At 49.9% G+C, this 13,476-nt stretch overlaps 1 protein-coding gene across 1 annotated transcript in view; it reads left to right on the top strand.

The window, feature by feature from the left end:
• The window catches only part of col25a1 (collagen type XXV alpha 1 chain), a gene marked incomplete at its 3' end in the record, with an annotated part of 128,701 nt that overhangs the window by 44,077 nt on the left and 71,148 nt on the right, over positions 1 to 13,476 (top strand).

Here is a 13,476-nt window from a genome sequence, read left to right as displayed (position 1 = left end):
CGGCTTCCACCACGCAGGGCGACAGCCAGTTCGTCAGGAGCAGCAAGAGTGAGGTGTCTTGCTCAGGGACACCTCGACACTAGGAGGAGCCGGGTATTGAACTAGCAACCCTCTGGTTACCAGTCAACCCGCTCTACCTCCTAAGCTACTAGCACCCGTTTTTATATCAGTAGGATGCAAGGCTGATTGAGATCGGAGACATTTTGTAAGCATGCAAACATATGGATGAGGACGGCAGCACCAGTGATTCTACAGCAGCTTAAAAACGATAGACGACTCTTATTCACTGCCTTTCTAATTCAAAGATGCGCTGACACCGACTGGAAGTGATGTTGCATAAAGCCATTCCCACTAATGTATGCAGGAACATGTTGTTTATCTATTGCAGCGCAGCTAAAAACAACAACAGCGTAATGACTCTGGGCTCCTGTCTGAGCGCGGCATAAGGCTGTCGCTCTAAGATTGTTCTTTCGGCAGGAGGAGGATTTGTAGCTCATCATCAGCGTTCTGAATCATGCATAGGATGGGTGATAACATTGAAACTATATTTATTGGTTCTTTATTTCCCGCTTCAGTCCTTCATCTTGTGAACCTCTTGCGTAACCAAAGGGTCATGACGACATCAGGGATTTTTTTCTGTAGTAGTAATGTATGGCAGCATGAGAAACCATATGTCTGCAACGTTTGAAGCATTCATTGAAATCGTATATGAGTGATACACACATGTGATGCAGGTTGAGAGTGCTCTTCGTTGAGATACTTTCTGGTGGTCTCCTGGGGGCGGTATACTGTACGAGGACAGATGGAGCTCAGGGGGAAGAGTGTGGGGGATAGGGTATTAAGAGAGGGAAAGAAACAGGGTAGGGGCAGGAGGAGGAAGCTGTAATACAGCAAATTAGCTCTTTTTATTTGCTCTGGCTCCTGTGGTGGAAATGGTCAATAATGAGGTGCTCTGTCGGACCTACCCGGTCTCCCTACAACCCCCGGTCTACGTTTACAGGTCTAATGGCCTGGGTTCTCTCTCTCTCTTTCCCTCTCTCTATATCCGTCTCTTTCCTTCTGTCTGTCTTTATCAGTGTCTTTCGCTATTTCTTTAGTTCACACTATTTATTCGTTCCCTATTTCTCGCTTTTCTCTTTCCCTAGGACACTCTTTTCTCTCGTTCTCTCTCTTTTTTCTCTCATTCCCTATAACTCTTTTTAAAATATTTTCCTATTTCTCTCACACTCTCTCTCCCCCCTCCCTCTGGCTTCTCTTAACTCTAACCTGTCTCTCTCGCTCTGTCGTTCTCCCTCTCTCTCTCTCTCTCTCTCTCCCTCGTCATCTCTCTCTCTCGTCCTCCCTCCTTTAACCTGGCTCTCTCTACCTCTCTCTCTCTAACCTCTAACCTGTCTCTCTCGCTCTGTCGTTCTCCCTCTCTCTCTCTCTCTGTCGTTCTCTCTCTCTCTCTCTCTCTCTCTCTCTCTCTCTCTCTCTCTCGTCATCTCTCTCTCTCGTCCTCTCTCCTCTAACCTGGCTCTCTCTCCCTCTCTCTCTCTAACCTCTAACCTGTCTCTCTCGCTCTGTCGTTCTCCCTCTCTCTCTCTCTCTGTCGTTCTCTCTCTCTCTCTCTCTCTCTCTCTCTCTCTCTCTCTCTCGTCATCTCTCTCTCTCGTCCTCTCTCCTCTAACCTGGCTCTCTCTCCCTCTCTCTCGCTAACCTCTAACCTGTCTCTCTCGCTCTGTCGTTCTCCCTCTCTCTCTCTCCCTCGTCATCTCTCTCTCTCGTCCTCCCTCCTCTAACCTGGCTCTCTCTCCCTCTCTCGCTAACCTCTAACCTGTCTCTCTCGCTCTGTCGTTCTCCCTCTCTCTCTCTCCCTCGTCATCTCTCTCTCTCGTCCTCCCTCCTCTAACCTGGCTCTCTCTCCCTCTCTCGCTAACCTCTAACCTGTCTCTCTCGCTCTGTCGTTCTCCCTCTCTCTCTCTCCCTCGTCATCTCTCTCTCTCTTCCTCCCTCCTCTAACCTGGCTCTCTCTCCCTCTCTCTCTAACCTCTAACCTTTCTCTCTCGCTCTGTCGTTCTCCCTCTCTCTCTCTCTCTCATCATCTCTCTCTCTCTTCCTCTCTCCTCTAACCTGGCTCTCTCTCCCTCTCACTCTCAAACCTCTAACCTGTCTCGCCACCGTCTCACGTTGGCTTGCTAATGACCCCCCCCCCCCCCCCCCCTCTCTCTTCCCTCCCCTCGTTTTCTGTCTGCTGTGGTCCGCAAGCTCCCCTTGAGTGCACGCCGTTCACGGTTTTCTGTCGCATCCCATAAACAAACAACCAATTACGCAGAGCCCCCCCCTCCCCAATCACCGCCGTAATACTTGTTGTTTACGCCGGGGGGCTACAGGACTTCACTGGAATGGCCCCCTTCACCGTAAAGCCCTCCAACAGGCCGTACTTCTGGGTGTTTTCTGCTCACAAGATGTTGAATCAAGCCGCTTGTTGTTCAAGGAAGTATTTACATCTAAAATTAAATTTACATTCTGGGCATTTAGCAGATGCTTTCATCCAAAGCGACTTACAATAAGTACATTTTTCAGAACAAAGAGAAACAATATATAACCAGGCACTAACAATCGCTAGGTTAACCCATTCCCCGTACACAACAAAGACAGCAAGGATGAGAACAAGTGTTCCTTCGGCGGAACGGTCTGATTCTAATCATTTACACAGATCTGCACAAAGACAAATGTTTCCCGCACGAGGGCGGCCCTCCTAATCATGGCCTTGGAAACAGAAAGTTTTCTCTTAATTTTTCTTTATTGGTCATTTGGAGGGCGGGCGCGCGTTCTTGCGCCAAACACTGAGGGAAACTTCTTTGGTGGTTCTGTGTGAAGGCAATCAATGTGCCAGGCCTGGGTTGAATCAAACGCTGTGAGCGTTAACACAGAACCTCTGGTTTTGCTGTTGCTGCACTGGGCTCCATCAGGATGGAACCCAGAAACGCCACGCAAACATCTCGGGATGCTCAGAGGCAGTGGAAGAAGGTAGAACGAATTAGACAGACTCCACCCCCTCTCACTTCAAGCCATTTTTGGGGTGTGTGTGTTGATGGCTGGTTCATTTACATTTACATTACAGATTTTATCCAAAGTGACTTGAATAAGTAGATTTGTCAGAAGAAAGAGAAGCAAAATATCTCTGTCGGTACAGTAAGGATGTTCATGGAAACAAGTGCCAAGCACTAACAATTGCTAGGTTAACTCGTTCCCCATTTACACAAAAAGAGATGGGGTTTGGTTCTTCTTCTGCAGCAAGGAATCAGACAAATACAGACAAATTCTCAACACAAATACTGACATCTGTAGTGTTAAAGTTAAAGCAAACAAGTCTCATATATGTATTTAACACCCCATCTAAGTTACTCCAATAGATACTTCATTAGCACCAAAAATGTACTTTGTACTTGACTTAATAAGTGACCTTCAAACTAGAAACCTAATCAACATGGTGTGCATCCACCTTCATTAATTCATGCTAAAATCACTTAGATCCTATGCCTGGAAAGACACAGGCGATAATTAACTTCTGAAGTCAACGCTTTTAATTGAAGAACAGTTGGCATCCTATTCAATTATAATTGTTCCAATCATAATTATCCTGGTAGACCTGGTAAGGAACTCCATGAAAGATTGGTTCTGGTTGATGAACCAAAGTCTTCGCGTCAGTCTTGACAGAAATTTCTTGCGACATATTTCAAAGTTATAGAAAATCAACCGCACATGTTTTGATCGTCCAGATAGTCGGCCATCTTTCAATATCGTCTTTGGCAAAGTCCAAACGGAAAGACCAGGAGAACTTCGCTGGAGACGTCGACGCAACAACCGAGATGGAGCAGATAAAAATATGATAACGAAACCAGATGAGAAATAAAAGGAGATTAAGAAGCAAAAGATAAATCTCACATGGACTGAAATGGCGAATGTCACATTCGGTGAACGACACAAGTGGAAGCAGGAAGTGGCTGCAGCGGCCGTGTGTCTCAGCGGGGCCCCTGAGTGGAGCTCCGAGGAAAGCAATATCTGCTTATATCAAGCTGTCAGCACCCGCCTGCAGCTCCCCCACCGAGCCCAGTGGTGAAGTCAAAACAGCACAAGACCTTGTTCTGGAACGTCTGACCACACACACACACACATAAAGACAGACAGACACAAGAGCACACACACACACACACGCACGCACACACAGACACACAGACACGCACACACATAGAGGCAGACAGAGACAAGAACACACACACACATGCACGCACAGATACACAGACACACACACACACACCAAACACACGCACACACACACGCACACACACACCGAGACACAAACGCATGCACACCGAGACACACACGCGCACACACACACAGACACACACCGAACACAGAGACACAAACGCATGCAAATCGAGACACACACGCGCGCATACACACACACACACACTCACACACACACACACACAGACACACACACACACACACACACACACACACACACACACACACTGAACAGACACACACCAACAGACGTGTAAAAACACACACACATGTGTATGCACACACACACACAGTCTCAAACACACACACACACGCACACACACTCACAAACCCTCTTTCAGACTGTCAATGCTAAAGCCCCTGCTCCCCTCAGACCTCCCCACCCACCAGTACACATCATTTGTAGCTCTTTGTGAGGACCTTGAGTCCCGGAGCTCAGACCCAGAGGGCCGTACCTCCTCCCCCCCCAAACGGTGGACGGAAGGCGGGGGGGGGCTCTTCTGCAGATCGTCCTGACATATGCTGAATCAGACACGGTCAGGAACCAAACGTTCCCCAGGTGGACGACCCAAGCCTGGGTCAGAGGATGCGTCTGGTGCCATGGCGATTGTCATGCGCGTGTGTCCGTGACCGGGACATTTTTTTAAACCCGGGGAGACGGTGAGAAGAGAACCAACAGCGTGGTTATTCATGATGGAGCGCAAGTGGTGATGTAGTGTCTGCACACTGCCTAACGCTCCTCGAGGCATTGAGGCTTTGATTCAGACGAGGGCTGGTTCTCAGCTTGAGGACCAGACTAACGGCTCTCTGGGGGTTGTCAAGACAGCCCTGATAAAACGCAGGTCTGCACACACCCTCCTCCTGCTCCTCTTCCTCCTCTTCCACCTCCTCCTCCTCCTTCTCCTCCTTCTCCTCCTCCTCCTTCTTCTCCTCCTCCTCCTCTTCCTCCTCCTCCTCTTCCTCCTCCTTCTCCTCCTCCTTCTCCTCCTCCTTCTCCTCCTCCTCCTCTTCCTCCTACTCCCCCTCCTCTTCCTCCTCCCCCTCCTCCTCTTCTTCCTCCTACTCCCCCTCCTACTCCTCCTCGTCCTCCCCCTCCTGCTCCTCCTCCTCCTCCTCTTCCTCCTCCTCCTCTTCCTCCTCCTCCTCCCCCCCTCTTCCTCCTCCTCCCCCTCCTGCTCCTTCTCCTCTTCCTCCCCCCTCCTCCTCCCCCTCCTCCTCCTCCCCCCCTCCTCCCCCTCCTCCCCCTCCTCCTCCTCCTCCTCCTCCTCCCCCCCTCCCCCTCCTCCTCCTGCTCCTCCTCCTCCTCCCTCCCCCCTCCCCCTCCCCCTCCTCCTCCTCCTCCGTCCTGCGTCACTAACAGGCCGGGATGCTGCGAGAGTCACATAAGAAAGGAGGGGAAACACGCGGCGGTTCCCCCACCCCGACTCTACCCAGACCGTCTGCAGTCTAGACTTTCTGTTTTGGGCTTCTCACATGGTGGAGCCGACAACCGGAGAGCACTTTGTAAAACAAATCCCATGATGGGACCGTCCCATACCTTCCATAGGAAGTGGTCGCAATGGGAGTAAAACCAGGCCAGCACCCAGCAGTGTGTAGCGATTGAAAAACACTATGTTGGCCTTGTGGGTGTGTTAACCATTGTTATATTGTAAATATTAAAGACACTGAATTCAGGATCCGAGCTGGGAACAGGTTATTCCCAGGAGGGTGAACGCTTACCAAACACTGGCTGAAATGTGACCTCCCCCCCCCCCCCCCCCCCCGAAATAAATTAATTTTGCTATTGTGAACTTTCTAATGTGTGTGTTGGCTCTGGCGGGTTTGTGGGTCAGATGGAAGCTTCGAACTCAGTATTACCTCATTTGATAAATTACATTCAATGTTCCTGACAATGTTACGGGAGGGACTAACTGGCTCTTAATATAAGCCATTAGAGCTACCTAACCTCCACTGTCCCAGCTGTGTTATCTGTTTTAGGGCCGTGGTAACAGCCCCGGCTCCAGCTCCATAGATCATCATCAGATCCTCATAGATCTTCGGCCAACTCGCCCAGTCCAGTTCCTCCATTAAATCTGCTCAATTAAACATCCAAGTGGCTTTCTAATAACGGGCGCTCTGTAATTAATGGAGTCTCCGAGCTTAAAGCCCGACCTGACGTTTTACAGCACCATAGATGTCCTGGGAAGATACACAGGCCGCAGACAGGCCCCGCCACAGCCCACATCAGCAGCTCTGAGCTGAATGTGGCCTGGCTCGTCCACGCCCGGGTTCATAAACGGTTTAATCAGGACCTTCCTCTGCCCTGGTTTTATGCCCCTCAGCGTGGGGCCGTAAACCAGTGTGTACAAACCTTTATCTGCTGGTGCTGGGACGTGTGAATCCCTGCCCTGTGTGTGTGTGTGTGTGTGTGTGTGTGTGTGTGTGTGTGTGTGTGTGTGTGTGTGTGCGCGTGTGTGTGCCCCATAGATCATCGTTAGATCCTCATAGATCTTCGATCTTCGCGCTCGCGTGCGTGTGTGTGTGTGTGTGTGTGTGTGTGTGTGTGTGTGGAAGTGGGGGTATGAGGTAGCATAATGCTAAGCTCCCCTTCCAAAGGATATAAACATGAGTGTGTTAGGCTCACTCCGGAGGCCAAGGCGCCGTAAAAGAGTTCCCCGAGTTTTATTAGACGTGGCACGGCCTTCAGAGTGCGCTGGCCGTGTTTAAGGGCCAGGGCTGCCATGTGCCGCCGTACGGTCCACACGGGAAACACACTGATACACCTCGAAGCTCGCCGCACATGGAGAGCATTATTCCTGTTTGACTTTGAACACGCTGTTTACAAATGGATGCTGTTGGAGGGGGACTGTGTTCAGACTGCGGTCAGATCGGGAATAAAGATTATTCTCTGCTAAGTAGGGGGCGATGGCCAGCAATATTCTTCTGTTTCCATGGCGAACGTTTCTACCGTCAGTGCTGTTAATATATGTGTATATCTATAGCTTATTGTCAGGTTGTATGGCTTCACTAATGATAGATGGACCTTGTGAAGGAGCTTATTTTTTAGGATATTCATTTAATCGATGTGTTTAACAAGCATTAAAAAGCAGCATCATTTATAACCTCGGGTAAATCGTCCGGACTAGACTGATGGTTGAGAGTGTTTTTTGTGAGGTTAAGGCCAAAGCCATATACTGAGTCACCGTTCAGCCCCAGCTCACGAGTGCAACACAGTTCCAAGCTCTCGTGGACAACATGTGGTTACGAAACGTCAATAATATTGCGAACCGCCAATTTAAGCGGTAATCAAACGCAGTGGCCCCACACCTAGCGCCCTGCTGGCAGAAACGAATGATAAACACTCCGACATCTCCCGCAGGCAACGCATCACAAAAGAGTTCTGTGTGTGTTGTCTCGGAATCAATGGCGACTAAACCCTTGAGAGACAATATATTGACTCGTCAGAGGTAGGGACAGTGTGTTCTAGTATTGAGTTTTGGCTCAATATGCCGCGGTGCGTATGAAGTGGAAGACATTCTGCATGGTTGACAATGACGCCGGTCCAAACCGATCCGGTTTTATTGTTTTTATTTGGGCTGCTTTGAAGGCCGGACCCCCGAAGGCACTCGGGCACTCTCTCCCTTTATCGTCGGATCTCTTCGGGGTTACTGAGAAACTCGCTGCTTTCTTTTTCATTTCTGGTAAGGACTGGAGTGTGGTCTCGCTAGTGATGTCACTGGCGATGACAACGCGCACACACACAGACACACACACACCCACACACACACACACACACACACACACACACACACACACACACACACACACACACGAGGAAGAAAGTGCTTGTGTTTGTTTGACGAGCTCACGGGTTCCCGCCCAAAAGGGTCTTTCTTCAATCAGAGAATTAAAGGAACTGCTTTCTCTGTCGTGGACGGCGGCCTCGTTCTGTACATTAAAGCGCTCTGTAGTTTGATTAGGCAGCAGCCGTTATCAATAGGGGGGAACGCCGCCGCCGCCTACCGCGCCCGGCACATGAAAGGGAATGTTGTTTGGATGAAAATAACGACGATGGAGAAACCTTTTAACAATTAAACTCATGCGTTACGTGAGCAGAGTGAAAGTGCACTTTCTCTTTCTCGCTCTCGCTCACTCACTGACTCTCTCTCTACTTCTTTCTCTTGTTCTTTCTTTCTCTCTCTCTCTCCCCCCATCTCTACCTCTCCGTCTCTCTCTCTCTGTGCTGTGGGCCATGAAGGTAATCCATGGTAAAACGAGCTCAACGGTCTGCATGGACAAATGCACAAGCTCTAAATAAGAATAGATTTTTATCGCCGCCTTTATCCAGGAACTCAATAGCAGCTTTGTACACTGGAGGATTTTCTTCCCCGGCTCCGCCAAATGGGTGGCCTGGAAAATGGCATCCAGGTTCGCCTCGTAAGCCATTAAACCAGAAGACACTCCTTCTGAACCTCTGCGTTTGTTCCTTGTTTATCTAGTATTGATCTTGGCGCGGTTTTCACCGCCCTGCAACGGCGTTTCGGCCGGTTTGTCTTTCACTGGTCAGGCGTAAGACTCACTAAATCTTTTTTTTTTGTGAGAGAGTCTACCGAAGTAAAGTGCATGGTTCGGGTTTTTGTTTGGTCTCAGAACCAGAACCTCAAGAACCTGCCAGGGTTCTTGAGCTTGGGCTCGTCTGATTGGTGGACGGGCTGTCTGTTGCCGGGCGTGGGGAGGACAACAGATTCTGTAGAGCGGATGTTTGTTAGAAGCTCTCGTTAGAGGAGATGTGCTGGAAGCAGATTGGGGTGTGTTAGAAAGACCTGCAGCACATTGTTCAAACCACGGTTGATGCGATGCTGGATGTTAGTCTGTACGCCTTGCGTGGTTTCTATAGCGACAATGATGCCTATGGTTCCTATAGCGAAATTGATGTCTATTAATAACAAATCTGGATTTGTTTTTAATTCTTGTCTTCCAAATAGTTTTCTGCACGACCTACCGATGCCACACTTAGAACAACAGCTACTACTTCTAAATAGTGCAGAAGAAATGTTTTTCTTAAGCGGTGAGGAAGCTCTTTAGAGACCGACATGTCAACCATTAAAACTCACATTTGCTAGGTCGATGTGACATCCTTTTAAACGTGTGTTTCTTTTTTAAAAAGCCCCACAGAAGCCCTCCAAGCTTTCACGGGGCGCTCTGAAAGCAATTTGTAACACCCTGTGACATTCAACTCTGTTTGTTTGGATTTTTCGAAGCTGACTGTGTGTGTGTGTGTTTGTGTGTGTGTGTGTGTGTGTGTGTGTGTGTGTGTGTGTGGTACAAGTGTGTGTGTGTATGTGTTGTAGAAGTGTGTGTGTTAGTTTTGTAGATGTGTGTGTATAGTACAAGTGTGTGTGTGTGTGTGTGTGTGTGTGTGTGTGTGTGTGTGTGTGTGTGTGTGTGTGTGTGTGTGTGTGTGTGTGTGTGTGTGTGTGTGTGCGTGCGTGCGTGCGTGCGTGCGTAAAAGCGCAGGGTATTCACTGAGAGCTGGTGTTTATACTAGACCCGTCCTCGCCAAGTCTGAGGGCTGAGCGATGCCTGGGCCGACAGCCCGCTGGTATTTGTGTCGTCTATGCCCCGACTCCTCCTGGATCTCCGCCGCGTAATGAGAACAATATGGATGGCAGAGGCCAGCCCCCCGCCCTACACCTGACACTGCAGGTCAGAGGGGGCTCAGGTTGTTGCCCTCTCCCCCCCCTGCTCCCTTTGACCTCTGACCTGGTCAGTTAGAGTGACACGTGAAAGGGAAACACGACCCCTGCCCAGACACAAGCACACACAGAACCTGACACTATCACAACAGGCCCCCCTGCTGTTGCTCTACCTCTGGCACTTTGTTGGTGATGAAGTATAGGACCGGCCTTTTGTTTTCTCGGCTCTGTGTACGGCCTGTAAGAACGAAACTTACGGTCTGAAAAATCGGGAAGAACAAAAACCAGCTGCTAGCATGCTACGCTCCAATCCCGCGGCGCGGCGTCGTCTGCCGGTCCCTGGCGTAACGCCCCCCAACCCCCCTGGTGTCACTTAGGATTTGCACACTTGTTTCTCTGGCGGCCCACATCGGGGGCTTTTCGCTTTCTTTCTCTTTCTCAACAATCTATTTTTCGTCCGTTCCCGCCTTTTTCTCTTCTTCTTCTCCTTTTTTCTTCGGTTTAATGCAATTACGCTAATGCGCTCCCCCTCCGTATTGCATTAAGCCCCTCTGAATGTTTTGATTACGTTGGCACGCCGACGCCCGACCGCCCGCCTTTGATGTCCGCCGGGGCATGAAGGCAGCTGACGCCGCTCAGGGCCGCGTTCCCGGCCAGCCGCCGACAGCGCCGCCTCTCCTCGGCCCTGTGGCGTCATCGAGGACGGGATGGGAACGCCAAATGAGGAGAAGAAGAAGAAGAAGTGTTCATGCCATCGCTGGGATGGCATGAACACTTGCCATCCCAGCGATGCCATCCCACCCCCCTGGCCCCCCCCCCCCCCTCCACAGGGCCCCCACATGGTCCTGATGGAGGGGTGTGGGACTGGTTGGGATACAGAGCACGTTGTCACTGATGGAGAAACACAAGAGACTCACCCGGAGACGGAGAGAACCTTAAGAATGTGTTATTTTGCTTTAGTATAGATCGATACGTGTGTGTGTGTGTTTCTGTGTGTGTGTGTGTGTGTGAGTTTGTGTGTGTGTGTGTGCGTGCTTATGTGTGTTTGTGCATACATACGTGTGTGTGTATGTGTATTTGTGTGTTTGTGATTACATAAGTTTGTGTGCGTGTGTGTGTGTGTGTGTGTATGTGTGTGTGTGTGTGTGTGTGTGTGTGTGTGTGTGTGTGTGTGTGTGTGTGTGTGTGTGTTCAAATGTATGCGTGTGCGTTGCTCTGAATTTTCATGAATGAAGTTTTTGGTAGGATTCTATTTGCAAACAGTGAGGACCACAGCGCGGGGTGTTGATGTATCGGACCAATCTGAAAACCAGGGTGGACCAGGGTGAAAGTATTATTTAAATAAAGATGAATTTGTTGGCCTCACTATCTGAATGCATAAGCGGAACCAAACAGGGTTATGTTTTCCACTGTGAATGTGAATGGAGGCCATAATGGAGTGGCTCTCGTCTCTGAGTCCGCAGCACGGGCAGAGGGGGAGAGAGTCCTGCAGAACAGGACAGGATATTGGTTCTTTCTCTCTCCCACTCCTGTGAACAAATAGCCCTCATTACAGGGAGCTAATGGCCCTCAAGAACAACCAGCGCTCGTTTGGTTCCTGAGTTCCTGAAAGGAAAGATTGACCGAGGTTTTGGGTGGAAGCTAGTGTGTGCGTGCGTGTGTGTGTGTGTGTGTGTGTGTGTGTGCGTGTGTGTGTGTGTGTGTGTGTGTGTGTGTGTGTGTGCGCCTCTTTCCCATGGCTAGGTTTGAGCGTTGACGTTTTTTTCCGCCCGGCGTTTGACATCACAGGGTCGGGGGAACCCAGGTCGGGGATTCCCCAGCTATGGCGGTAACGGCCTACTGTGTGGGTGGGGGATGTGTAGGTTGTGTGTACACAATGCGTATATTATGTGTGTGCATGACGGGGTAAATGCACGCTTGCATTTGTGCATGTGAGGCGCTGGATGGAAAGACAGGCTCAGCGTGTGTGTGTGTGTGTGTTTCAATCATGTGTGAGGCTGTGGGGATTGGGTAGCTGTGTGTGTTTGTGTGTGCGGGTGCGTGTGTGTGTGTGTGTGTGTGTGTGTGTGTGCGTGTATGCGGGTGCATAGAGTTCCCAGGGCTTGTGTCTTTGGAAAGGAACAAATTGGCACTTCTGAAACCTCTTAGAGAGTGTTTCCTGGTAATATTCCTGGTAATATTACAGCCATATACGTGGCATTATTACCGTAATAAACGTGTAATATTACAGCAATATTCACTGTAGGACTCCTCACTCTCACCCCAGCTGTCAGCTGGTTCCACATGGGAGGGTGTTTGTCTGTCAAACTCTGGACGTGTTGAGTTGATTTTCCCGTCTATTGTTTAGGGAGAGGAGGGGGGGGGGGAGGTGGTTCGCCCGAGCAGAGATGTTTTGATGCGACTCAATTTCACGGACTAGCAAGTTTTTTAAAAGCGTAATCATTCCATGGCTCTGGAGAGCAAACATAATATAATAGCATAAAAAAGTTTACTATCTCGTCGCAAGACCTGTCCTACCTAATGGAACCTGACGTTTCTCTTCGCCGCCGGGCTCCAGAAGCTTCTCCCGGGTTGTTTACCTCCAGTGCTGGGTGATTGGGCCTGATGCTGGTGTCTGTGGCCTCAGAGTGAGCCACACTGGGCCGCTAAAGCTTCGGTTGTTGCATCAAGAACACTGGTCGCTGCGCCGCCGCAAGCTAGCATGGAGCTTCTGAGCAGCGGATCATTTGGAACATGGAGGGAGTTAAGCTCTGCGTAAAGGGTCTGTGTTGCTGTGTGTGTAAGAGAGAGGTATGTGTGCGTTTGTGTGTGTGTGTGCATGTGTGTATGTGTGTGTGTGTTTGAGTGTGTGTAGGCAAGGAAGAAAGTTGGAAAGTTGGGCTGAGGCATATAAGTCTAATGCTCTGATAGAAAAATACAAAACGTCAAGTATTTCAGTTTCGTAATGATGACATTCATCGATCAATGTCCCGCGTGTTTTCTACCGACGACGGAAAACCCTGCTTTTCTAAAACGCGTTTTCCCGAAGATAATGACGCTTACCCAGTGGATGTACTGATGCTGAACGCTGCGATTAATGACTCTGGGCTGGTGGGCGAGTGGTAGGTGTTTGTTTCCAACAGCGAACCCTAATGCTTCAGGATAACACACACACACACACACACACACACACACACACACACACACACACACACACACACACACACACACACACACACACACACACACACACACACACACACACTTACCCTAATGCTCCAGGATGGAGGGTGTAATTGAGTTCTGTCAGGCCAGAGCCAGTGCTGGGGTCGACTGCGCTGACTTCATCCCCTCTAAGAACTGCGGCCGCTCCGTTCTGCAGAGCTTCATGTCCCACAATCTGGCTCAGCATCTTTAAATCCATCCGTCTGCATGCACAGACACAAAATTCATGCGCACACCCCACGAGCATACACACAAATGCACATACATGTGCATTGTGCACACACACACGCGCTCAAACGTAGGC

This window comes from Pollachius pollachius (genome assembly GCF_949987615.1).
Source record: "Pollachius pollachius genome assembly, chromosome: 20".
In the NCBI taxonomy this organism is placed as follows: domain Eukaryota; kingdom Metazoa; phylum Chordata; class Actinopteri; order Gadiformes; family Gadidae; genus Pollachius; species Pollachius pollachius.
Note: the sequence above shows the minus strand (reverse complement) of the source record. Positions and strands in the feature narration are given on the sequence as shown.